Raw genomic sequence first — 26520 nt, forward strand, 5'->3', positions numbered from 1 at the left:
TAGTTGGTTGCGATGGGCCACCAGTAGCTGGGGCACTTTTGCGGACCGTCATCATTGCCAACTGCTTTCCTCCGGTGGACTGGCTGCTTGCTAGTGCTTGAACGAATACGAATGATGAGAAAAACTGACCGACCAATATTCATATATGAAAACACGAGAAAGCACTACTATCACTCTCTCGCTCGTTTTCGTGCCATTCCTGTGCCTTTCCTTTCCGTTCGGCTACCAATACTAGCATAACCAAAACGAATATTCTGTCTTTCCATCGCCTTCAATCTAGTGGCCAGTGCTAGCAAACTTGTATGTTCAGTTTTTCAATAACAACATTCCAACAATATTTTCAAAGAATGTTGAAGATTTGAACAGAAGGAAGGAAAAGATTTTCACAAATTTAAATTCTTTTGTCTTATTTGTTAGCGGTGATACTGGCCATGGGATGGTGGGGGAACACCCACATTCGTTTGTTATGATGGTATTAGCAGCAGAAAGGAATGGAAAAGCAGTGCACGAAAACGAGCGAGAGAGGATAATTTAAATTCTCTTTCTTTCTTTCCACACATCGTATTTCTTATATAGCTTTCTGAAAATTATTTGTTATACACCATAAAATGTAAATTTCAGTTTAACTCTTATTAGAACACAATTAATTGGTCCTGTAAAGAACCGATTATTGTTTTATTGCGGGAGCATAATTCAGACGCACTCCCCGCGGACACGGTGAGCCAGTTTAACTCTTATTAGAACGCAGATTAGTTTCTCTGTTGCCCTTTAGTTGGGGCGAAATTCTTGCAGGGCGACAGTTCCTGATCGGGTTGCGATGAGTCACCAGTAGCTGGGGCACTTTTTCCGACCGTCGTCATCGCCAACTGCTTTCCTTCGGTGGACTGGCTGCTTGCTAGTGCTTGAACTTGAACGAATACGAATGATGAGAAAAACCGACCGACAGATATTTTTATAATCGCGCTAATATGCACTACTATTGCTTTCTCGCTCGTTCTCGTGTCGTGCATGAGCCTTTCCTTTCCGTCCGGCTTCTAATGGCCTAACCAAAGGAATATGCTGTCTTTTCCCCACCAACTGCTCTCGTCAAGCAACCCAATGCGAATAATCATAGGAACAAACATGTAGTGGACCTATATATAAACTTTTCATTATTTTATTGTTCGGTTGGTCTACCAAAGTGACAGCTCTGTGCGGGATGGGCTGAAAATTTTCACTTTTCCGAGTCGTTTTCGAAAGGTTTTTCAAAACACAATTTTTTGTTATTAGTGCATGTTATACATAATTCAAATTTTAATACAGCATAGAGGAACATATTTTCAACAAATTAGCCTAAAAATCAAATCATTCTGTTAAGTATGATAAAAGTTATTAACGTTCAAAATCTGACGCGGCGCCGCAGCCGATATTTTGAAACGGGACCCCTATATTGAAAGCTTAAATGTATTCTACATTAAAAAAAATTGCTCGATTTAGTCAATGTCCCCATTTTGTCAGCCTAAAATACACCATGAGACTGATAAAAATGGGTCTTTATTGTATGTATTATTCACTGTGTTTCACATTAATAGGTACATTTCATTTTTGGGGATTTTTTATTGTATCGAACTACAACAATTTTTAGGTAATTTTCAAGGGGTTTTTTATAGACTTCTTCCAAAATTTGGCGAACCTATTCCAATTCGTATACCAATTAATTGGTATACTTAAGGGTTAATATGTTACAGATAGAGAAAATACTGAAATTTTCAGCTTTTTTCTTACACAATATTACGAAAGTTTATTAAACAATTTTTCTTAAAATTATAAACTATTTGAAATTTTTTAATAGTATAATTTTTTTTTTATTGAACCGTGATTTTTAATGAATAGTGACCATCGCTTCACAACGTAGTCTATTTTTCATGGCTTGCGGTGAGCACGATCTCTCGAATTGCTGAACTGAAAATTATGAAATAGAAATTAATTTTTAGTATTCTTTACTTTACTCGCCGCGCAGATAGTTCTGAATTAGACCCGCTGGTGCCCTAAGACGATTTCGCTAGATTTTCAGAGCACTGTGCACACAGTGCATTAACGCAAGTGACGGAAGGTTATCGAAAAGTTTCGTGAAAATGAAAATTCCAGTAATGATGATGATTTTCCCAAACGGTTAGTTTTCGAGAGGTTTTTATTTGTTCTTTGTCATTAGGATTAGCGATAATAATTCAAATCAAGGATACTACTGGGAAGTCACCTTTAGAAAAAGTCGATGTCGAAGTAAAATTTGGAACTATACACGCATGCACTTCAGAGATAGCGTGATATCAGGAGCTGCGATTTCATTTCAACAAATGTAAACATAAGGCTTTTTTCATACATGCGAATGAGGGCTTTGAAACGCAACCAATTAACCAAAAAAATTTGATTCTACGATATTGCTTTCTTAAACTACAGCAAAAAATACAACGGGCGAAACTGTATTTTTGTTTGTTTATTTAAAGTTTCGCCCTCCACGCTCCATGCAAACAAACAGGGCGATACTTTTTTTGCTAGCAGTTTAGAAGCGAAACTGTCATTTTCGTATTTTTTTGAGGATTATCAAGCTGATACCAGCTGTAAATAGTAACAATGATCGCTATTGAAAAAAACCCGGACGAAATCGGTGGTGTAGAACGGTATTTATTGTAAAAAAACGTAAGAACGATACTTCAATGCTGATAGGTGGGACCGAAAAAGTAAACAATCGCCAAAGGGGCGATGCTATCATTTTGTAAATTTTAATAGCAAAAACAAATTTTAATTTAATAATTTCAAATACTTTATGAAGTTTTGGGTTTCGATCACTGAATCATGCAATCTAGGATATAAAAAACACAATAGTTCTTAAATAGGAAATAAAAGTCTGGAAATATTCACTGTTGATTTTCTTTGAATGGTGTCACTGCTTGTATCGCCCTTTTCAAGAAAAAGCGTTGATTTCTTAGTTCTCAGTCGCGTTGGTAATTTGAGTAAAGTATAAACTTCAAATCTATTCAAAAAATGCGATTTTTTTGGCTCAGTACAATATATAACCCCTTTAGGAAAATTCAGTTTTCCCAGCACAATTTAGATATTTTATTAACAGAGCATTAACAATAATTCGTAATATGTCTATTTTATGGGCCATTTTTTCGCTTCCCATTGATTTGATTTGAGATTTCTAGCAATGATGTTGTCCTATGCTGATTTAAGCGATTCTCTGAGTCCTGCCACTTTCCCATGTAGTATGTGTTATCAAAAACATCGCGAAGCATCAAGTTCTAAATGTTCTCAAACGATATAATATCCGAAGAGAGTGATAAGAGTTATAAGAAATGTCTCATCACACTGTTAGGTGGATTAAAAGCGTTTTTACAGTAAATTTCAATGTAAAATAGACTTTTACAGTGAAAAAGGGGGGTGGTTATGTTTCTTAACATTAAAAAAATCAATTTTTCTCCATACATTTTTTTCTCGAAAACAGTAAAATTTAATGTTAATGCACTGTATCAGTTTTTTGCTGAACAGTGAAATTTATTGTTACATGAAATTTTATTGTAAATCTACTGTGAGAACTTGGCATCGAAAAATGTTGAAACATTAATAACTATAATATTTATTGTTTTATGATTGTTTGTAGGGTAAATTCTATTGTAAAATTCTATCCGGGTGACCCTACAGAACAAAATTCAACCGCGTTACCCTGTGCGCCATATGACCGCCGCACAGTGGATCCACTCCATACAAAAGCTGGACAAAACCTCAAAAGTAGTTTAAAATGAATGAAAATATCATAATTTGGTAATTTTGGTGCGCTGAACTCGATTTTGATTATATTAGGACGCTAAAATGAAAATTCGACAGCCTAGGGTGGTTCTAAAAGTTTTTTTTTTAATTTCGCAAAAGTGAATTTTATTAACTTCTCAAAACAGATACTTCGTAAGTGAACAGAAACATTTTGATTTCCTAGGGTAGTCCTTAGTAACGACTTAGCTAGGGTGGTTGCAATTTATCGAAATCTGGCGAATAAAAAATGATGTAATTTTATACATTTGTTTGTAGATCTTCAGTTTAATCTGAATACCGTCATTGGAAAAATCTTCCCTTCATAGCTCTTTAAGAGATAATCTTCATGTACTAATTTATGAACGTATGCGTTTAGAATAGTTTAGAATAGTTAGAATAGTTATAAAAGATCTTAAGGTGTTTTATAGAATGCCTTAAATTTTTGTTTTATTGGTTTATTTATTTATAGTTATCGCCAAAGCTATTAAAAGATGACAGGTTTATTTGCCAAATCATGCCCTACTATGCTCTATTCACAGTTGCTCATACGATGCATATTGCAGCTAAGCCGCTCAATTCTTTTCCATTGATTTTCAATTCCAATGATGATATGAATATCTCTCCTTGTGGGTACTGACTTGGTTTTTCGTGCGAAAATATCCTGACCATATTTTGCACTGTATGTCCCTCTCGCAGGTTGATGGGATTGACGGTATTGTAAACATCATCAAGCCACAATATATTCAATAGAGTTATCTAAATATAAGGACCTTCGCTCTTTTTAGTTTTTATTTGCACCAAGTTCTACTACTAGAGGTTAATTAGTTCTCATGTTAATAATCCACCAAACATTATGACTACTGAGGATTTGATTTATATAAGAAGCCCGCTTCAAGATGTTGATTACAATACGCCTCGATAGTGGTGTGTCGAGGAGGCCGGGAGGGCTGATATGAGCCTTTTGTCTGTTCTATACCTTTCCTCTATTCACCAGCTCATAACCAACAATCAATCAGTAACAAATAGATAATTGAGAAAGGATGTGCTATGTGTGGTGATTGGCTATTCAAGTATTAGTAGTGTTAGTACTAATGTATGTCTCATGTGATGATCATAACTTCAGCTGTATCTTATACCTATCTAATCTATTACGTCTCTCATATATTGTCTTTTATTTCTTCTTTTCGAGTCCTATACTGCCATTCTACACCCGCCTTCAGCTGAATCAACAACGATGGTGATAGTGAACGTCTTAACACTCACACATTCTCAAATGCGGTCTCAGCGGGAACCTACAAAAATGCCATCGTGCACGCGATTACGAATCGGTCACGTCCGAAAGTCTATCCTTGATCCTAGAAGCCTAGGTCCATGCCTTCAGCTGGACCAATTAAGAAAATACGCCCATACCTATTAGACAACACGTCTCATGGCGACATGACCGGGAACCCTATCGATATAAACGATCCCACTCTCTGCCAGAATTCAAACCGCGCACTGAAAATTTAATATCAGACTCACGGTTCGCGCAACCATTCAAGAACACACGTTACAAAATCACGTCAGCGCACAAACGTTAGAGCCCCTCGCGATTTTCCAAGCAACCTACGAACTCGCAAACATGATTACACCCCGGTGATAAGGTGAAAATCTCAGCACTCATAAACTTACCAACACGATCTCAAGTGTCAACCTACAAACTCCCGCGCTCGCGCCGTCATGAATCGGGATCGTCCGGAAGTATCTATCCTCGGTACAAACAATCTAGGTCCTTGTTAATTAATAAAAAAAATAATAAAATTGAAAAATAACTCCCATATCCACTAGACAAAACGTTCCATGGCGACATGACCGGAAACTCTAGTGATATGGGGTAACTCTCTCCCTGTCAGAATGTGATCCGTACAACGAAAACTAAAGATCAGAATGACGGTCCGCGAATATATAAATCGCCGCAGGGTTTCAAAATCGAATTTATACACGCGAAGTCACATACACGCGAGCACACGGGACAAACACGTCAACATACGAACGCTTAAGCCCTTTGCGATCATCTACGCACACCTATGCCCGCGATCGCGTAAACTTGATAACACTGCGGCAATTGTGTGAACGTTTTAGTACTTACGAAGTTACAAACGCGATCTCAAACGCCAACCCGCAAATGCGCGATCATGAATCGGTCACGTCCGGAAATCTTTAACCTTTATTCTAGCAATTTAGGTCCATACATTCAGTTGGACATTTCAAAAAAATAAATAAAGCTCATATCCACTAGACCACGCGTTCTACGACGACATGATTGGGATCTCTAATGATATGGAAGAACCCACTTCCTTCTGGAATCTGAACCGTACACAAAAAATTAAGTATCAGATTCACGGTCCGCGCGCGATCATTCTAGAACACACGCGAATATGCGAAAGGCACACGGTTATGAAATAGAATTTATGCACGCGAAGTTACACGTTAGCACACGCGACATACAAACGCACACGCGATCGAGCACATTAACGTACAAATATTCGAGCCCTTCGCGATGATACACGCGATTCCGAGTCCCTACGCCCGCACATGCCTGAACCGTACAAAGAATATCACATTCAGAATCACGGCCCGCTACAATTGGCCTATTGCAGTGTTTTATTGGGCGACATTGCCTGTCTCGTCTGCAAATTGTAGTATGTGATTCTGACGGGGAGCCCTTCCGAGAACCTAGCTCTACAGCTCCAGTAGGACAACTCTCGAAAAAAAAAAGAAAATATCCTGACCATATTTTGCACTGTATGTGTATGCTTTGAAATAGAGGTGTGAGCGTTTTTGTATGAAACTCTCATAAATTTGGAAGTGATTTATGAAAGGAAGATTTTGAATTTGATTGTTGATTGTGATAGATTCAAGAGGGAATTTGCACTTGAAAATAAATGTTGCATTACTGGCCAATAACTGAAAATCAGTTAAAAAACACTTCCCACACTCACGTGTTTACCTTACATTGGTCACCAGTAGAGCTAACGACCAATACGTATCAAATAAATAGGATTCATGGAAATATATAATGATAGTAGCAGTTAGTTTGCCTCGTTGGCTTGTATTTATTTGAATTTTTCTATACTGCAGAGAAATGTGAAAATGTAGAAACACGAGTCATAGTTGCAAGACGGTTAAGGCATACTTATATTTGTATCAAGGAAATCGCCCCAAACCCTGAATTTACAAGCAGCGTTTAGAAAAAGAAATCCACCGGTGAATAATAATGCAAAACTTCATGAAATCAAAAAATACCATGCGTCTCCATAAAAAACTAATTTTACAAATGTCCAAATATCAACCTTCGGCACAAAAACGGCGCAAGGTGGCACTATGATTTTTGAAAACAAGAAAAAATTATAGGTCAGTTGTACTAGACGAGATCCTTCAACACGCTTTTACCGATATAGAGATGACACTCTGAATGTAAATAAGACCGCGTTAAACAACATAGTTATATTAATTTTATTGGTAACTTTTTAAATACTCATTATTTCTCAAATTGAAACACACCATTGAATTACTGAGATGATTTTCTATTAGAAACGCCCAAAATGTGTTGTTAAATTATCACTATTAAAGCGAGATGAATTGGAATGAACAAAAACTTTTTCTCACTCAAATTCTTGCAGATTTTCAAGACCTTGCACGGTTCAAAAAAATGTAGCACTTATATTTTTCAATCGATTGACTCAAAAATTTGACGAAGACAGCTTTAGGTAATGTACATTTAGAAAAAAAAATATTAAAGGTATGAAAATCTACAATAAATTTTGGAGGTTTTGACCGGCTCGGCCCCACTGTGTGCCGTCAAGATCAAATCGGCAGAAACGGCCCCTTTCCGTTTGAAGTTTATTTTACAGGTTATTTCTGACCAAAGGAAACATACACTAAAATATCCATGTTTCAGCTCGATTCGCGGAAAATCATTGAATGTTTTCTGCTTGTTTTAAATTATTTAGCTGCGTGAAATCATAAAATAATAAACACTCTCCAACCGTAGTGGCCGGGTTCGTGAGTTTGGTCATAGTACTACGCGATGACTAGCATCGCTCTCTACCGAAATGGATGCAGATCGTGTCCAGATTGCTATCTAATATTGTAACGATGAGCGTACATATCGTAGTTCATTGAGAAGAATTTATGATTCTATTCTGGAATATTCAACGTACAGCAGTGTTGAACCAATAAATTTGGCTTGGTGTTTGATTCACATTTTCAATTGTGTGAAAAGCTATCAAATTTAAGCTTGATTTTCCGAAATTACACTTCTCACAATCTAACGGAATAGAACTGAGCCACCACTTCTACTGGGGATAAACTGGCAAACCGTACTGTTGCTATTCCGGTGGTAATTCGAACCCATAATCCATCGCTGTAAGCATTCCAAACGAAGAGCCATAAATCAAACCAAAACCAAACCAATCCAACCACCCCCGGGAGGCTCCCTTATCGGTAGTTTTAAATGCATATCAATAGGATTACACACATAATCCCAGTCGGAAAAAAGTGGCGGAAATCCAATACTGATTCCAGCTCGTTTAACTAGAGGGTTATGCTAGCCCTCTACCACCGACCGCCCTCCCTCCGGCTGCGGTGGTTATGCGGAATGTGGATCATTGGATGAGTGAGTTTTGTGGTTGTAAAATATAATTAATTTGATGACTGCTAAACCGGAATGACACCAGACGGCGATGAGACCCATTGACCGCCCCGCCGCCTGTACGGTTATCCACCACGTTAATTGTAATGAATAGGTTAGAGCCGGGCTCCGATTTCAACTAATTGGTGGGAAAGTAGATTGGGGTCAGAGTGAAAGGAAATATCTAAGTTTGTTAGCTTCGCAAATTGTTACACAAAGTCCGTTGGCTCGTTCGGTTGAGATGGTCCAGGCATCCAGTACTCGACATGAAGATGGATAAGGCGCTACAGTCAAGTCTGATCCCTGCGTTTAACTGAACTCTAATTATTTGTTCGATCCAAAGAGAATCACGTTAACAAAATTAATTTCTTTGTATCCCTCGAAAAAAAAAAACATCACATGGCTTCAACAATACAGCTGTTGTTTTTTTTGTAATCTCTCGATACCCTGTCATATGCAGGGAGGGACGCTTGCAACGAACACCAGAAAACTTTATATGGCACGAGAGTAAGTGGCGGCGAAGGTGGATGGGTCTCACGCGGATAACAAACAAAATAATTTATTACAGGCAGCTTTTGTGTACCTACCAACATACCATCGAACGGGAGTGTTGTTGTTGGTCGCTAACCATGTCCCAGGCGACGGAAGGTGTTTATAAACAAATTCGGACGATTCCCCCGTGTCGTTGCGCTAGCCATATGAGGTCGGTCTGCTTACGTAACCGTAACTCGAGCCACTTCAAGTTCATCTTCGGCGAAAGGTTTTGTAATTGGATACCGACTCAGAGGTGTACCCGGGCTGGTTGTTCATTTGAGTCATTAATTTTCCTCATTTTTGCATTATAAAAGACGGAAACCTTCAGGCAAACCCTTACGAAGCTGTGTATTGTTTCGTTTCGTTGAAGTAATTCAGTGCTGCCATATTTATATCTGAACTGGGAGGAAATTTCATTTCAGTCGTTTTGTTTGAAAAATCTGCTATCTTTGAATATGATACAAATGTTAAAAAATATAACAGTTTGGCAAAAAAAAACAACTTAACCCTTTCCCCCTTGTGGTGTTACCTTTGTTTTTGAATATGGAACAAATACAATCGGTAATAATCAATTCTTGTGTGGTTTCGAAGTATTTGAACTTAGCTTAGTACACATTTTTGAAACTAACATTTTTCGGCTGAACGAAGAAACTGTGATACTTATCCCTTAATGTAAAATATCGTCAAAACTCTTAGTTTTTCAGAAGATACGAGAAATCTTTTTTTTAATATGTCCCCTCGCCTTGGCTGATTGGATTGGCGGTATAGAAAACATCTTCAAGCAATATTACATAATATTACATGAACTAGTTTGAATAAACTTAGCGCATCAATCATCAACAATTAGTACTAGTTTATTCATAAATCTCTATTTAAAGCATACGGGAATATTAAATCTCTATTGAAAGCACACGGTAATATGAAAGATAATCCATACGCGACATATAAACGCTCACGCAGAAAAAAGAACTCGCACAAAAACATACAAACGCTTGAGTCTTTCGCGATAATACAAACCCGGTCGCAAACGCGATCATTCACACATACCTACGCCCACGATCTCACACTTATATGGACGAGCCCACGATTAAGTCAACGTGACATCAGAATGACAACCCGTGCATATATTCAAAGGTCCACGCGAAATCCGACATTAAAACGCCTCTGCGATCAAATACTGACCACTGAATGGCCCAGAAAAAGAGAGTATTTTTAAAAACTATCGGCTCACCCCTGACTCGATTCCTAGTCTCATCAGGAGCACTTGCACCAAATTTGAAGCAAATTGGGCAAGTTTAGTTACCGGACCAACGTGCCTGAAGATTGAATGGGATTTTACGACAATTTGTATGGAGAACACCAACTAGCGCACATTTTTACCGCTAGGTGGCACTGTATGCAAAAATGACTTAAACATCACTTCGTTAAAAGTTCAATAACTTCTTCTAGTACAGCCGGATTGACTAGTAGTCTTCGCCAAAGTTGTAGACAATTCAATTATCTTTCTTATTTTCCCTTACAGTGATAATCTGATAAATACAGTGCCACCTAGCGGTGAAAATGCGAGCTAATGGGTTTACTCCATGTAAATCATCGAAAACCCCCATACACACTTCAGGCATGTTGGTCCGGTAGCTAGACTTGTCGTGTTTGCTTCAAATTGTTGAAAATTACGTGTTAAAAAATGCAATCTCCAGTGCGATTATGACAACGCCCATTGCTACGCGAACATGAATCGGTCACGTCCGGAAGCCTGTACCTTTGGTCCTAGCAGTTTAGATCCTTGCCTTCAATCTTGGTTTAAAAAACAAACTCATTTACACTAGAAGGCTCAGCGCGCCAATGCCGGGTACTCTAGTGAAATAGAGGGACTCACTCCCTTCTATATTTAAACCGCAGACCCAATTTCGCGGTTCGCGAATAGGTAAGCGGTTACCTAGTTACACTCGTGGTTACGTACATGCGACAAACACGTCTACGTGAACAATTTGTTAACATACAAACGCTCGAGTGGTGCGAGATAATATAGCCTTGATCCCAAACTCGAATATACAATTGCGATCATCTACACAAAACCACGCCCACGATCTGGTGAACATAAAACGTGATCAAGTGAACGTTTTAACACCTACAATTTATAAGTGCGGCCTCAAGTTTATTATACATAGACGCGTTACCACGCGATCATGAATCGGTCACGTCCGGAAAGCCCTAGCACCTTAGGTCCTCTACATCTGCGTTTAGTTTTAACATCCGAGCCGTACATTGAAAACTTAACACCTTCGGTCCGCGCGAATATTCAAGAATCAACGCGTATATGCAAATGACAACAAAAATTTATACGTGCGAAGTTACATACAATCGCTCAAATTCTTCGCGATCATCCTCGCACACCTAGATTCGCGATCTCGCTAACATTAAAACGCCCCGGGGATTAAGTGTACGTTGTAGCTCTTATAAACTTATAAATGTGGTCTCTAAAGCGAACCTACAAACGACCGTGTTCGCACGATCATGACTCGATCATGTCCAGAAGCCCCTAATCCATGCAGCCTAGGTACAGACCTTCAGTTGGTCCAATCGAATAAAAAAGAATAAAAATGATGCTGATATGCACTATTCAATACATTGCTGCGGGCATAGCGTAGTTGGTAAATAGATTACCTTATATGCAGCTCATCTGGGTTCGATTCCCAACCCCGTACATAAGGTTAGAATGACACTAAGGTTAAAACCTTTATAATTAGAATAAAAAAAACTATTCAACACGTTCCATTGATACATGACCGCTAACTCTTGTGTTAAGGGGGAACTTACTCTCTTCTAGCATTCGAACCGTTTAATAAAATATAAGTTGAAGATTCACAGTCCGCACTTTCATTCAAGAATACAAGCTAATATGCGAATGACTACACGGTTGAGAAATAAAATTTATACACACGAAGTCACATACACGCGAAATACAAACATCCACGCATTCGTTAACAAACGTCATACGTTAACAAACGATATACGAACACCCACCCAACACGTTAACATACAAACGCTCGAACCTTTCGCGATGATACATATGGGCCAATATGCAATCTCCACGTGAAGTACGCCCAAGATTTCGCACACACAAAAACTCCCCGTTAATTAGGTGAACATTATAGCACTTACAACCTGATCAACGCGGTTTCAAGCGCTCATTGCCACGCGTTCTTAGAGTTTACACGAGCGCACATCAGAACCGTACATTCAATATCGCAATCAAAATCACGGCCCGCTGCAATTCGTCGCAATTCCGTAATTCCGTTAACTACACCGTGTAATTTTATGTTTTTTTTAAATTTTTTTTCTGGAAAATAAAAATTGTTCGTAAGTTGCTAATTTGTAGTACTTCACTATAGCTATGAAATTCTTTTGTGAACTTACTGTATATTATATTTATTAGCAAAAGTATCCTAACCTATCACGCGATATACAATGTCTTTTTAAAGAGAAATTAAAGTTGTTGCACCATAGTGTTAAACATGCAAGTGCATCGATTCCAGAACTTCATATTGTATTTGCATAGATGAACATTTTTTGAAAATGGAGCTTAGGCTTACGAAAATCGGCTTCACCAGTATTTGCAGCTGTTCTCAGGGTGGCGTTCTGTCACCTTTGTTATGGAACTTGGTTGCCGACGGCTTGTTGAATAAACTAAATGAGCTTGGATTTCCAACCTACGGGTTTGCTGACGATTACCAAATGGTTACATGGGGTGAAGATATTCTTGCTCCCAGCGATATTACACTCACATGTAGTTTTCCTTACAGGACATTCCATGTGTAGATTCCCTCTCGAGAGAAGTGTTTCTCTGATGGAGTGACGTGATGGTACTGGTGTCTATTGTCGTGAAATGAGATTGGAACAATCTCACTCACTAGATAGATACTGTACTGTGTTCCAAGCAGAAATCTTTGCGATTATGTGCGGAGTACAATCGGCCTTTCAACTGAGTTTGTCTGGCAGAGTTATAAACTTCTGCTCCGATGGTCAGGCTGCAATCAAGGCCCTTAGCTCAGACAAATTACGGTCCAAGCTAGTGATCGCGTGCCGAACCCAAATCGAAGAACTAAGCATTGTCAACACTATCTATCTTGTCTGGGTGCCCGGACATTCCGGTATTACCGGAACTGGATAGCCTGACGAATTGGCCAAGGCAGGTTCGGCGATTGACTTCGTTGGACCTGAGCCCGCGCTGCCAATTTCGACAAGTTGGATAAGGAAAAAATACGGTCCTGGGCTTCGTCCGAGCACCACAATTTTTGAAGAAATCTACAAACGTGTCCCCAAACAAAAGCGTTTCTAGAAAAACCGTGCCCAGTGATTTTAAAAAATCTACATTTTTCGAAGCTCCACTGCGGCATGCTGACCAGGGCTTTAACCGGCCACTGCAAACTCAATTATCACATGGCAACTATTCAGCGCGCTGAGTCTTTTTCATGTGATCTTTGTGAATCCGACTACGGAACCTCATATCATCTGATATGCAACTGTCCAGCGGTAGCGCAATTGAGATTTCGAGTTTACGGCCGTCCTTATATAGACGAAACCATGTTTGGACGACTGAAACTCAGAGACATACTAAAGTTTCTTATCCAATGTGGTAAAGAACTTTACGCGTATTCGCAGGCGAGTTGAACTACTTGTGAGTTTAACTTACCTGCTGTTTGCTTTTTGTTTTTGTGCTGTTATTTTTCCCACCCTTCCAACTCTACTTCCCACACCTCCTTCTCCTTGCCTTTCGCTCAGGAAATGATGAAAGCACACGGCAAGGCACAAATCCCCGACTACATGCGGGAAAAGTGCCATTTAAGCCAATATATTCTGATTCAGTATTCAACTGAGTATTCGCATAGACGAACATTTTTTTGAAAATGAAGCTTAGGCTTACGAAAATTGGCTTCATTCAGTTCCATCATATGAGGCATCCAGCTTTTGCATTTTTTATTTTCATTCATTTGCCTAAATGACTTATGCAGAATGTAGAAAAGCCTACTGTAGCTACTCAAAAATCTGAGCATAAATCATTTTTTGCATCAGCTGTTTTTTGGAATACCGTAAAAGAATCATCAAAATTGAATTCGTCGAAAGCCTGTCCGAACGTACGGCGTATAGAAGATAACGGCTCGAGCTGGCCATATTCTGTATGATGGTATGGTATATGAGATCGTATAGAGCGTACAGGAAGTCCAAATTAGTACTGTGACAATATGTCAGGACAATAAAACTGCACTTGCAAGACCTTGCCAGCCTTGCCACTTCTTGGATTACTCTGCACCACTCAGCTGTATCAAGGTTCATTAACCGGCAGCGATCTGGCAGAGTATATCTGATAAAAGGAAGCGGAATCGTTTTTTATTTTGATTATTCTTTTAATCTTAGGGTGTTTCGCCTTTTTTTGAGGTTAGAAAAATCTTTTAGAAATGTTTTTATCCATGTGCGGAAAAAGTTGTCAAAGTTTCCGATACAATGCTTAGTTTAACAGGCGATTTGAACATCTGAGCTGAAAAGCAAAATTTTCGTGACAACTGCCACTGTCAATCAGTTTATGGCAAGGAACGCTTACCAAAATTATTGTTGCCTTTTTCGGAGAAACAAGTGCTGTTTTAATCAGACCTAGCTTTCTGTCACTGCGGTAAAATGACTCAGGAAAAACAAAAATCCTCCAAATTGCGCTTGATTGAAAAATATTGAGCAATCGTTAAGTGAAAGCTGAAGAAACTTCAGAATATGGTTGGAAATGAGAAACAAATGAAAGCAAATGGGTGATCGGCATCTAAATACAACAGCAGTACAAAATCTGGTGGATAGTGTGAAACGTAAAGCCTGACAATTCGCAATGGGCAAATCGGAAGGCTAATCACATGATATCATTTTTGTAATTATTAGTCAGCTAACTCCGTGAACATATATAGTTTATCTATGCATATAACAACATAAACGACCTTCTTGTCCCATCCCAAAGGAGTGACATTAACCTTCTTAGCAAAATCACTCCCAAGGGTTTATCCAAACCCCTATAAACAGAAACGGTCGTTACGGTTGTCCTCGTTTCTTCCTCATTCAAGTTTCAAAATGATTCGTTCGTTGAATTGTTCATTATATGAATAATTCAATTTCCAGGATGCTTTTCAATACTGGCTGTATAAGGGTTAGAATAGAATAGTATTGACAATATAAACGGCCTACACTAAATCATGTTTCACCAATTTTTGACGGTTCCACTCTGTATTGGCCTTCGGCGAGAGAAAACATAACGCTACATTTTTCGACGCTAAAAACAATTTTATGCATGAGACTTAAAGTTAGTGTTTTTTTATTTCAAATATTCTGCTACATAGTATATGCTTTTCTAGGCTGAATTCAGGCAGAATCCAATGTAGAGTCAATGAAAGGAAAAAGTGGCTGTGTTTATAAAGCTGCTGATATCATTAAAGTATAGCATAAACAACAAGGAACCCAATACGCTACCCTGAGGTTAATCAGAACTAAATGCAATATTTTTTAACAAATCCTGATTTTATACAGTAATTCAAGAGACTGTATTGGATAATTTAGGAAGCTGTATGAATCTAGTAATTATGTTAGGATTACGTATTACAAAATGCACAGTGCAGAATCAGATCCAAACAATAATTACACCTTGTACATGTGGCAACACTGTTTAGTACGCTGGTTTGTGTATTTTTTATAAATGCGTGCCGACCGTATTCAATTGTCCTTCATCCCGACGGTGGACATTGTTCGACGCGTATAATTATAAGATGAAAGTATGTAGGGTAGACGTGCCCTTATTCATCTCATTAGTTACGATATCACACTATTTCGCTTATAACTCGGCTTACATTGATTGGATTCCGCTCAAATAGGTATCAATATCTTTGCTTCGTTCTCAAGAAGCAGATCAACAAAAAATCTGGTTTGGAAAATGTAAAATACTCGCGTTAGAGTGAAGCGAAAAGTCGAGTACAATGCACCCTTATTATTCAGGCACTGCTCTAACTAATGTGTTCAAAGGATGAATAGAGGCGCTAAGATGAATTAGGGCACAGCTACCATATGATCGATAATCATGGTGGTCGAGTAGCTATTAATCGGTGACAAGGATAAAGCTTGTTTCCCCTATAAACAAAGTCTCATAAACTCATCAGTTTTCCGGTACCAAAATGAGGTACGAATCCAATTCATCCAAGGGTCCTAGAAGGTTGCAAACTCTGGATGTTCTGCTGTAATAAGTGATTCCCCGCAGCGTTTGTGGACCGAACCGAACACTAAAGTATACACTTACCAGCAGCAGCGGGGGTCTCGTTTGGCTGGTCTGGTTTGACAGTTGCTCTGCGGTTGTTTTGCTTTGTTTGAATCACATTGCTTGATTTTCAGCTCGTTGCGCTTTTACTCGTGATTTTTATTTTCCTTCAACAGTTCATCAGCCGTCACTGCGGTTGCTCTTCAGTTGGTCCTCGAAATACCAAGATGTAATCGTGATTCTTTCTTTGTCTCTTCGGGGACTTGCAGAGAAACATGATGATGGCGATCATTTTTGATGAAAAGATTTCTTCTTCTGTTATGAACCTTGTCGCTCCGCTTGCTAGTGACGAAAAAAAAACGATAACGAGACGCAGTGGAACAAAGGCGATGAACTAAAATTTGAAAAGTCACGTGGTCAGGATACGAAAAGAGAATAAGTCTGAACAGATGTTTTTTCAATTGTGAACGTTTCTTTGTTATTTACATAGTAAACAAAATAGTGGCAACGATGAACTTACTCTTCATGACACATATGCCTGCATGAAAATTTGAAACCCTGTGGAGGTATCCACCAAGTGTATGGAAGCTTCTCATTTTTTTCTATACAAAGCCTAATTTGTTTTTCCACATCATCGCATCACGTTCCTCTTCGCCCGGTGTAATATATCAATTCTATAAACATACCTATTTGCATACATCGTCTGGATCGCATGAATGCTAAACGGAGGAAACAAAGTGCACAAAATGAAGAAAGTCTAAATTTAACTAACCGCGACGTACACCTTCGGAATTAAGTCGAAAAGTCCGACCCGGTAACGTGAGCAAGAAGGTAATGAAAACTAGCGTGAAAGGTTCCACCGGTGGTGACTGCGGCACGACACGGCAGTAGTGGCATGAGGTATTAGCATAATATGTATTTTTTCTTCTTTACACCCTCCCGATCCGCGAACGACCGGCTGAATGTGTGTGAACGGTTTTTGTTTACGTTTTGCCTTCCAGCAGAAACGGTTGTTGGGTGAAAAACGTGAGCTAATCGTATCACCTAAGTGAGATTCTACCTGCCGCGTGAGTGGGAATCAACTGTGGTAGACGCTCAAGTTTCTCTCTCACACATCATTTAAAAATTTGATGAGAAACGTGAATTGTTGATAGGAGGAAAATAACTGAAAAACTCAATTATTGAGTATTTGCAGAAAACAGAGAAAAATCAAGAGTTGAGAGCGGGAGAGTGCGACTTGATTGCACATGTATGGCAAACCGTGTAACTGTGTTTTCATTCAGTAATTTCCATTATGTGGTAGTGAGCAAAAAAGATTCGTTGACAACGGAGCATATTTTTAGTCCGTGTAGCAGCGGGAGAATGTAAATAAAAACAAAGTTGTTCGCAAAACAATACCAATAGATCTGTCGGGTGGCGTGATTTGAATACTCCAAATATAATTAATTTATTTTTTTTATCAAGCTATCTCTAATAGATTTTAACAATATGATTAACTTTACAAACGATAATAAATCAACAAATAATATGGTGTACAACGATTTTTTTTATTTTTTCCTGCAAAATGAATCCAGAAGCGTTCCATTATTTCTCATTATTTATTTTAACATGGAGTGATATTAATCACAACACTACATGACGCAAAATCTTTTTGTATAACTTGTACTGGATTTTGATGTTCCCTGCTTCCCCTAAGGATTGCTACAGCAACGTATCTTTTAAAAATGGACACATTCTTTTTCCTCATACTTATTTATCACAAATTATACAAATCAATTTCATAGCTTTTGTTTTATTCATGTTTTGGCCCAAAACACGCTAGTTATCTAGAGAGTTTCATGCCTGTCAAGTCTGGTTCAAATATATCTGATCTATAAATTTTAACAAGCCTACAAAACTTTTCTCTCCTAGCTCTCTATAACGCTTTCACGACAAGAAATTTAAATTTCAATTTGAGAGGTTAAATTACTGTTTTGAAAATAACCTAAACCATACTTACTACTTCCCATATCTAATCAATAATTTCTTTTCCTTCTTTTTTCAGGTAAGTGCCAAACGTATTATATGATGTGTGGTGTAATAATTAGTAAGTACCTTATGATAGTTATGTAAGGATCAACATCGAACTGGCAATATTTTGTGACTTGATGCGGGAAAATTGAAGACATATGAAGGCTTATCGAGGATTAGACATTACAGAATTATAATTATCGGGCGGATACCGTAGAACATTGCATATTGTGCATCTATGTTGAGGACTTATGATGGTTGTCATTACAGTAAACGATACGACGTTTTATGTCAGAACCCGGATTAAATTTTGCGATAGCATTTACCCTACAAACAATCATAAAACAATAAATATAGTTATTACTGTTTTAACATTGTTCGACACAGAGTTCTCGCAGTAGTTTTGCCATGATATTTATTATAACAATCAATTTTACTGCTCAGCAAAAACTGATGCAGTAAATTCACATTAAATTTTATTGTTTTCGAGAAACAAATATATGAAAAATCGATTTTTCAAATGTAAAGATGCGTAACCACTCCCTTTTTCACTGTAAAAGTCAATTTTGTATTGAAATTTACTGTTGAAACCTTAAAGTTTATTGTTTTTGTATTGTGGCATAACACTAGAATTAACTGTAAATTATTGTAAAATTACTGTACTGTCAGTGAAAATCATGGTTTAACAATATTTTTAATTGAACTAATATTGTGTATATATCCACGGTGTTTCTGGTAGAAAATATTTAGACAAAAAAATCAGAATCGCTAAACTACTCACTAATCGAAAGCTTAGATGCTCCTCTTTCATCTGAGCATAACTTTGAAATGTTCTATCGGGGGGTTAAGAACATTTGATTTTTTTTAACATTTTGATGATCAATTTTTTAGATATTTTTTCAATTTTTGGCTCAAAACAAATCCCTTTTAGGAGGGTAAATCAGTGAACACACAACATCAGAGGAACAGACTTGTAACGTTACTGAAAACCTTCGGAGACACCATTTAGCCAGTTTCGCATTGGTAATTAGGTATCTTGAATGCAAAACAAAACGTTTCTTCAATTTAATTTTCTTCGAAATATATTTTTGCTCGGGGATCCTATGTAACCGATGTCATTCAAAATTCTATCATTGTTCTATGAATTTATTGAACAATTTTATCTCAATTAGATTTGTTTTCGATGTTAGCTTCGTTGAGTTTAAACACGATCGAAAGACTCTCCCTTTAGATACACATAAGATCAGTGGTCCACATTTTAGAAGACAATTGCTTGTGGCACTAAAAACTGGGTTCAAACCGCACTGCGCACTTTCTATTCTATTAAATTCTTCTCACAAACTGGTTAGTTCGACTGGTCTTGTCTATGAAAGTACCATCTCTAATACTTGAAATACATGTGTTTTGACAGCTCGCAGTTTTCAGTAGCAGTTTGGTCACTCGAACTTCGAAAGTGCGAAGTCCAGGTTGGAGGGAAGTGCGCATTATCTTCCGCAAAATCATTTCATGTTCTGTTTTGTAGTCAGCGAGAAATTCTTCAGAAATTAAAGCTATGTTTTGTAAACAATAATTCAATGATACCAAAAAGTGGCACGTTTTACTCTTTGTACTATACATCACTGACAAAGACATACAATATTATTGGAGAGTAGAATGTATAAGAGTATTCTACATTAAACTCGAAAAAGTATTAGCGCTGCTATTTTTTGGAACAGCGCTGTACATATAACTAATTGAATTAAACGAACAGAAATACATCATAAACTAAAAATTAATTTTCTGACACCAATTATAATTATTCATAAGTTTTAAAAAAGCTAGTTTACTAGATCGACAAACAAAGGAATAATATTATCCATATTATATAAACTTAAATATTAATTTTTCCAATATAAAGAAGTACTAGACCCATAAGAAGAACAATGCACCAGTGCAATCCACTGCCCCGGGGTTTTTCAATGAAAATCCCCATTAACGAAATGTAGACTAGAAAATCGAATAAAATGAAAACAACGAATAAAATGAGGTAAATGAGTGATTTCAATAAAAGGCATAGAATGAATAAAGATAATTATTCCAAATAATAAAACGAATAAAATATATAATAGTAATTTAAAATTAGTCAAATACAGTAATGTTTCGCTTATATCACGTCGGTCTGTATTTTAGTGTGACATATTCTAAACAAAATAAAAGCTTACATTCAAGCATTAACCCATGTATTTCTGTAATCAAAAAGTAATAAGAAGTTAAAGTAAGCCAAAAAGAATAAATCATAGTAGGGTAATGTGCCACTACCCATTTGAAGCAGTTGATTGGAGCAGCGTCTGCCATCTTTGTTCAACGCATTGGTATGGCAACAGCGGATATTTTCCCCCACACAGCTTCACTTTACGTAGCTCGTACCGTTTTATAAAATTGTTAAACCACCCAAAAGTAATAGTCCCATCTCCAATTGTTGATGTTGTCGTTCCAAAAGAAAAGTATTCATATCACTCCAAGAGAAAATGCTAATCTCGGCAAATCTACCATATCTTGGGTATTTTTTATTATTTTGTTAGATTTTCCTGCGGATAACTAACAAGCGAAAAAAAGGAAATCTATTTATTCATCCGCTACACCAGACCACAGTGGGACGAGCCCGGACTTAAGTCCAGATATGAAAGTCACGCGATATGTTCGTCAATATTTTTCTGGTGTTGGCTTATGTGCCGAAGATAATTTTGCAAGATTTTAAACTATTTGGATAAAAAATGAATTTTTCGCAGCTCTTAGAAGGGTGTAACTCCAATGTTTTTTGCAGAAACTGCTCATAGAAACTTTGTCCGGTTATTATTGTTTTTCGAAAAAAACAGTTGTTCCTATGGCATAGGTTACTTTAGCAAAATTATTCGTTTGATTAAATTACATCGTAAAATTACCACAAATTATGTGCTAGTTTGTTTGTTCATTATTCAAATAGCTGTTTGTCATTAGTATAGCATGAACTTCTAAAACAACTAACAACTACGACGCCCTCGAACGCCTGCTATCGCACTATACTCATTCGAAAGCTTTGAATTTTCTCTTTCACATGAGCTCATGGTAGTTTTTCGAAAAATTGCGATAAGAAATCAAAATTTAAAGAAACTGCAAATGGAGACGCGTGGTATTTATTGATATAAAAGTTTAATTTTTATTTTATAACTACAATAATGACATGAAGACATACACAGCTTTTAAATAATATTGAGAGGATAATCCACGAAACGCCCAAACGAGGGGAGCCGACTGGAAAAAGTAATCACTTAGATGTTGATAGTATCCTTTCCATGAAGCAGAACACATCGGATAGAATCGGATGAAGATTAAAATAAATTATGCTTAATTTTTTAAATATATGAATAAACATAAGAATTTTTATCAACATGAAATCAAACTGTATCTTTTTAAATAATCTTTTGCTCAACCTTTTGTAGATAAATCGATTCAGCGTTCAAAAATAACCCAAATAAAATAAAATCTGTTGAATAAATCACATGTGATGTGATGGAGTATGAAGCAACAATCATTTCAAGACTTTTCCTGTAGACTAACTAACCCCGAGATACTTTATCATAAAACACTCATTATGTGTGAACCAAACAAAAATGAATTCAACGGTCCAAAGTTATTCAAAACCATCCTATTTGAATCGTTGATACATAACAATCAGTTGAAAGAACTCTTTTGAATATCAAACATAAATGCGGCGTACCAAAATTAACAAAAAAAATAAGAACCTTAACGACAAAATTATTTTTTAGCCCTAATGAGTGTTTTTTCTTATGTTTTAATATCAAAAATGAATGCAGTGCACAAACAATACTACTAAAAAAATATTAACCGCAACGACAAAATAGTTGTTGAGCCACCCTAATAAGAGAGGATTTTTTCTAACATGTTTTAATATTTAAAACAAATTCAGCGCACGAACATTACAATTAAACGAATTAAACGAACATTACAATGAACGATTACATAAAAATAGTTATTTTTGAGCCACCCTAATGAGTGAGAATTTCTTTTTTCCAATATGGTTAATATCAAAAACGAATCTAGTGCACAACAGTTACTTTTAAATTAATTTTTGAGCGGTTTCGACAAAAAACTATTTTTGTGCCACCCTAATGAACAGCAAACATTTATTTTTAATGCATTTTTATATCAAAAACGAATTGAACGTATCAAAATTACATAAAACCGTCCTATTTGTACTGATACGACAATGTTTTGATTTTAGTCAAGATTTTGCTCTAAGCCGAGCCACTGTGCAGACGCCCCCTATTAAGGACACGGCAAATAAGTTATGAAGATTTTAAAACAAAAATTGAAATTGGCCGAAAGATATTTCGGCACTCCTATTCATTGCAACAACTTTTTTGGTAAAGCATCATTTCGAAATAACGTGCATAACGTTTGAAGTTTCGTGCCACGCGTTCCGCCCCCGTGAAGTAACAAAATGAACAGCGCTGCTTAGACTTAAAATTTAAGAAACTTTCTTAAGAATCTATGCTTTGAGTTAAAAGAATAAAAAAGTTCGACTTTTTGACCGACCTCATCATATATAAACCCTTAACGAAATAGTCCGAAACCCACTAATAGGCGCATTACCCTACATATAAATAAGCAAATCAATTGTAAAAGAAATCCTGGCACTTTTAACACAACATGTGGCTTATTTGGATCAAAACGTAGTGTGCCTTGTCTGTTTTTCAAAAAGCGTGATATAATCGAAACAAAATCGTGATATGATCAAGGGTGATATAAATGAGTATTGATATAAACGCATAGTGATATAATCGAAAAATTACTGTTTTCAAACCGAATGAAATAAGCAATACGAATAAAGTTTATCAAATGAATAAGTTGAAAAAATTCATATAAAGAATAAAATCTAAAACAAAAATGATTTAAATAACATATATGATAAAATAAACTCAAATGAACAAGATAAATAAAATATGTTTTGAATAAAATTAATGATTAAAATGAAATGATCATATATTTAAAATCCGCCAAATATTCAAAATGAATGAAATAAGCAAAACCAATAAAATCCATGAAATGAATAAACTGAATTGAATTCATATATAGAACGAAATCTCAAATCTAAAACAAAAATGATTTGAATAAAGTAAATGAATAAAACGAATTAGACGAATTCGAGCACCATTGTTTCAGAAAATTCTAAAATGCTTGGGAAATTCCCATTATTTGAAGAATGGCTTCCTAATATATAATGCACTTTCTAGTGCTTCCATTTTTTTCTCTGCGGCGTCGTTTAGGATTATCTGGTGCTTTACATTATTGAGTAACCGACCTCAGCAAATCATCAGGAAACTGGAACGCTCAATTTATTTTGGAATTCATAGATGTCTTTTGGTCACAGATTTCTAAAAATATATTTATTTTATTTCAAATTGTCCACGCACTATGATGTTTAATACAAAAAGTTTAATACAAACAGATGACTTTTGTACAGAACAGAATTTTCAGGTGTAATATTTGAACGCGTAAATATAAATGATAAACTTTAGTTCGTGAATGGATTTAGAAGATCTGTGGCTTTTTAGAAAGTTATTTTAAAAGCTTTCTAACTAAGTCATTTCGCTGCAATATCTGAACATCTAAAACACATAGATCTCTTGAAACCTAGAGAAAAATTAGAATAGGACGTAAGTAACAATAAGAGATTCTCTTTGGGGTCTTTCTCTTCTGTTCATTACTCGGGCGTTTCAACATTTTGTACTCAACTCTTTGCATAATATTCTAGTAATCCGTCGGCTTTCGATATGTACTGGTAAATTAGTGCAAAGTGCTATGGTGGCGTCGTAATAATCGAAAGAGAGGCTAAATTTCTAAATTTTCTCCAGAAATATTCTAACAAAAAATGAAATATTTCTCACATATACCAAAACAAATTCATTTTCGGATAATTTACCACTATCATTGAAAGTTTAGGGATATTTATTTCCTTTCGAGTACTATTTGAGTTACCCAAAATAAATTGATGTAGGTGTTTTAGTGCTACATTGGATGCGATGGCGATTTTTAGGCAGGTTCCTCAAAATAGCGCTTGGTCCTCTTTCCCGCATAGTTAATTACCTTTTGTGACATAGTCCGAACAATAAACCTATGCTATGGGATATAGTAACCATAAGAGTTGATATTTTTGTATTGTTCCTACAATATGAACTTTGATTTTATTCAATGAATATAACAATAGTTCTACAATATCCCCTATAGTAACGACGAATCGAATGGTTAAATTACAGAAGAACAATATCCAATACTGTAACCATATGAAATATTGTACATGTTGATGGACATGTTAATGGTTCGTCTGTTAAACAAACAATATCTGAAATGGTTTCGCTTATTACCAAAACAGTAAATAGACTTTATGTGAAATTGTTGCCATATATTGTAATGTGTTAGGAACCTTTCTCTTGTAAATATTTAGAACATAAATCAATTATTTCTATTGTAACCATTTGCATAAGTACTCTATATATTTATGATATCACATAAAAGTTCAATCCCAGGTAATACGTAGTTTTCTCAATTTTCAAAAATATTTCGGCCAACCTTATGTAAATGATAGCAATAGAAATAATAAGCTTAATGTTCTAAATATTTACACAAGAGGATGTCCTAGTACATTATAATATATTTCAATAATCCCACGTAATGTCTATTTACTGTTTTGTTCGATAGCGAAACCATATCAGATATTGTTTGTGTAACATGGTCATCAACAAGGACAATATCACATATGGTACTGGATAACGTTTTACTATAATTTAACCATTCAATTCGTCGTTACTATTGGAGATATCGTAGAACTATTGTTATACTCATTGAATAAAATCTAAGTTTATATTGTAGGAACATTACAAAAGCAACACCTCTAATGGGTACTATATCCCACAACACATGTTTATTGTTCGGACTATGTCAAATGGTTTTTAGCTATGCGGGGTTGCTAAAATAAATGGTCAGAATGTTAAGCACAAAATTTTTGTTATGGTAAAAGCACAAAAAATAATAAATTAATGCTACAATCTGGGGGACTACTGTACTACCTGATGATTACTTCTCTTTTGGTCATAAAATTAACAACTCGAATTAATAAGTATTTGAACAAATTCACATCCTGTATGGTAGTCTCAACCATATGCGATATGGTATGTTTCCATTCTTCTATGGTCATGGTTACTCATTATGCCACTCATAATTATTGGTACTAGCTAATTCCGATTTGCTCAACTCAAGATGCTGGGATGAGCCCCCAATAATATGAAGCAAATTGTGTTCTTTGCTCGATAGCCGAAATAGCTCAATTGGATAAAGCGGCAGTACCACCGATGTCAACGTTCAACTCGACATTTTCCAGATGGCAGGTAATCATATCCCAAATATTTAATATTGTTAGAGTTGAAACCATACGCGAGCATTACAAATGTGATACAATATGCGCAAAATACCAACATTGAAAGGTTCTTTACTTTTGCCTACCCTTTTGACAGCGTCGATAAAGTAGTTTCTGCACGCTTCTACTAAATTAATCATACATGTTTTTACAATAAGTATTATTGTCGCATTATAGTAACCTATGATTAACATGGTCAGTATAATAATAAACACTATATCTATTTCCAATATTGTGCTTCAAAATCCCACCGTAGATTTATACGTTTTTATTTGTATAGTATTTCGCCAGAAAACTATATTTGAACTATACGAGAAAGAGTAGAAACTCGGCAATAAGCGACTATTTGTAGTAATGTACATGTATTGTCCACAAAAAAAAGTTAGAAAAAATCGTCGTTTTTGTATTGTAACATAACCTAACGCCATATTCCCCAAATGGTTACCCGGCTAAAAACAATACCTCAAATGGCAGAAACAATTTATGGTATGGTGTGTTTATTGTCGAATCACAATATGACATATTGTGGAAAAACAATAATGCAAATAGTCCATCTCGTTTATGCGGGTTGGCTTAACACCGACCATAATATGCTACCATATATTATATGGTATTTATTATTGAATGAATTGGACAATGCCACCAGTTCAAAAAGGCAGATCAATCGCTAGTGAGAGAGAGTGATTCTCCAATAATGTGTGCGTGTTTTGTTTTCGTCGGTTTTCCACTGAAAATGACTATACTCACGGTTGATTGTATTCTCAACTAGGTATAGTAGCAGTGGGT

The 26520-nt window shown here is 36.4% G+C and overlaps 1 protein-coding gene across 2 annotated transcripts in view; it reads left to right on the forward strand.

Moving 5' to 3' along the window:
* Positions 1 to 26520, forward strand: part of LOC131690264 (SLIT-ROBO Rho GTPase-activating protein 1-like) — a 417012-nt gene that overhangs the window by 113907 nt on the left and 276585 nt on the right. The gene's annotated exons all lie outside the window — the stretch shown is intronic.

Source organism: Topomyia yanbarensis, chromosome 3 (assembly GCF_030247195.1).
Source record: "Topomyia yanbarensis strain Yona2022 chromosome 3, ASM3024719v1, whole genome shotgun sequence".
Classification (NCBI taxonomy): domain Eukaryota; kingdom Metazoa; phylum Arthropoda; class Insecta; order Diptera; family Culicidae; genus Topomyia; species Topomyia yanbarensis.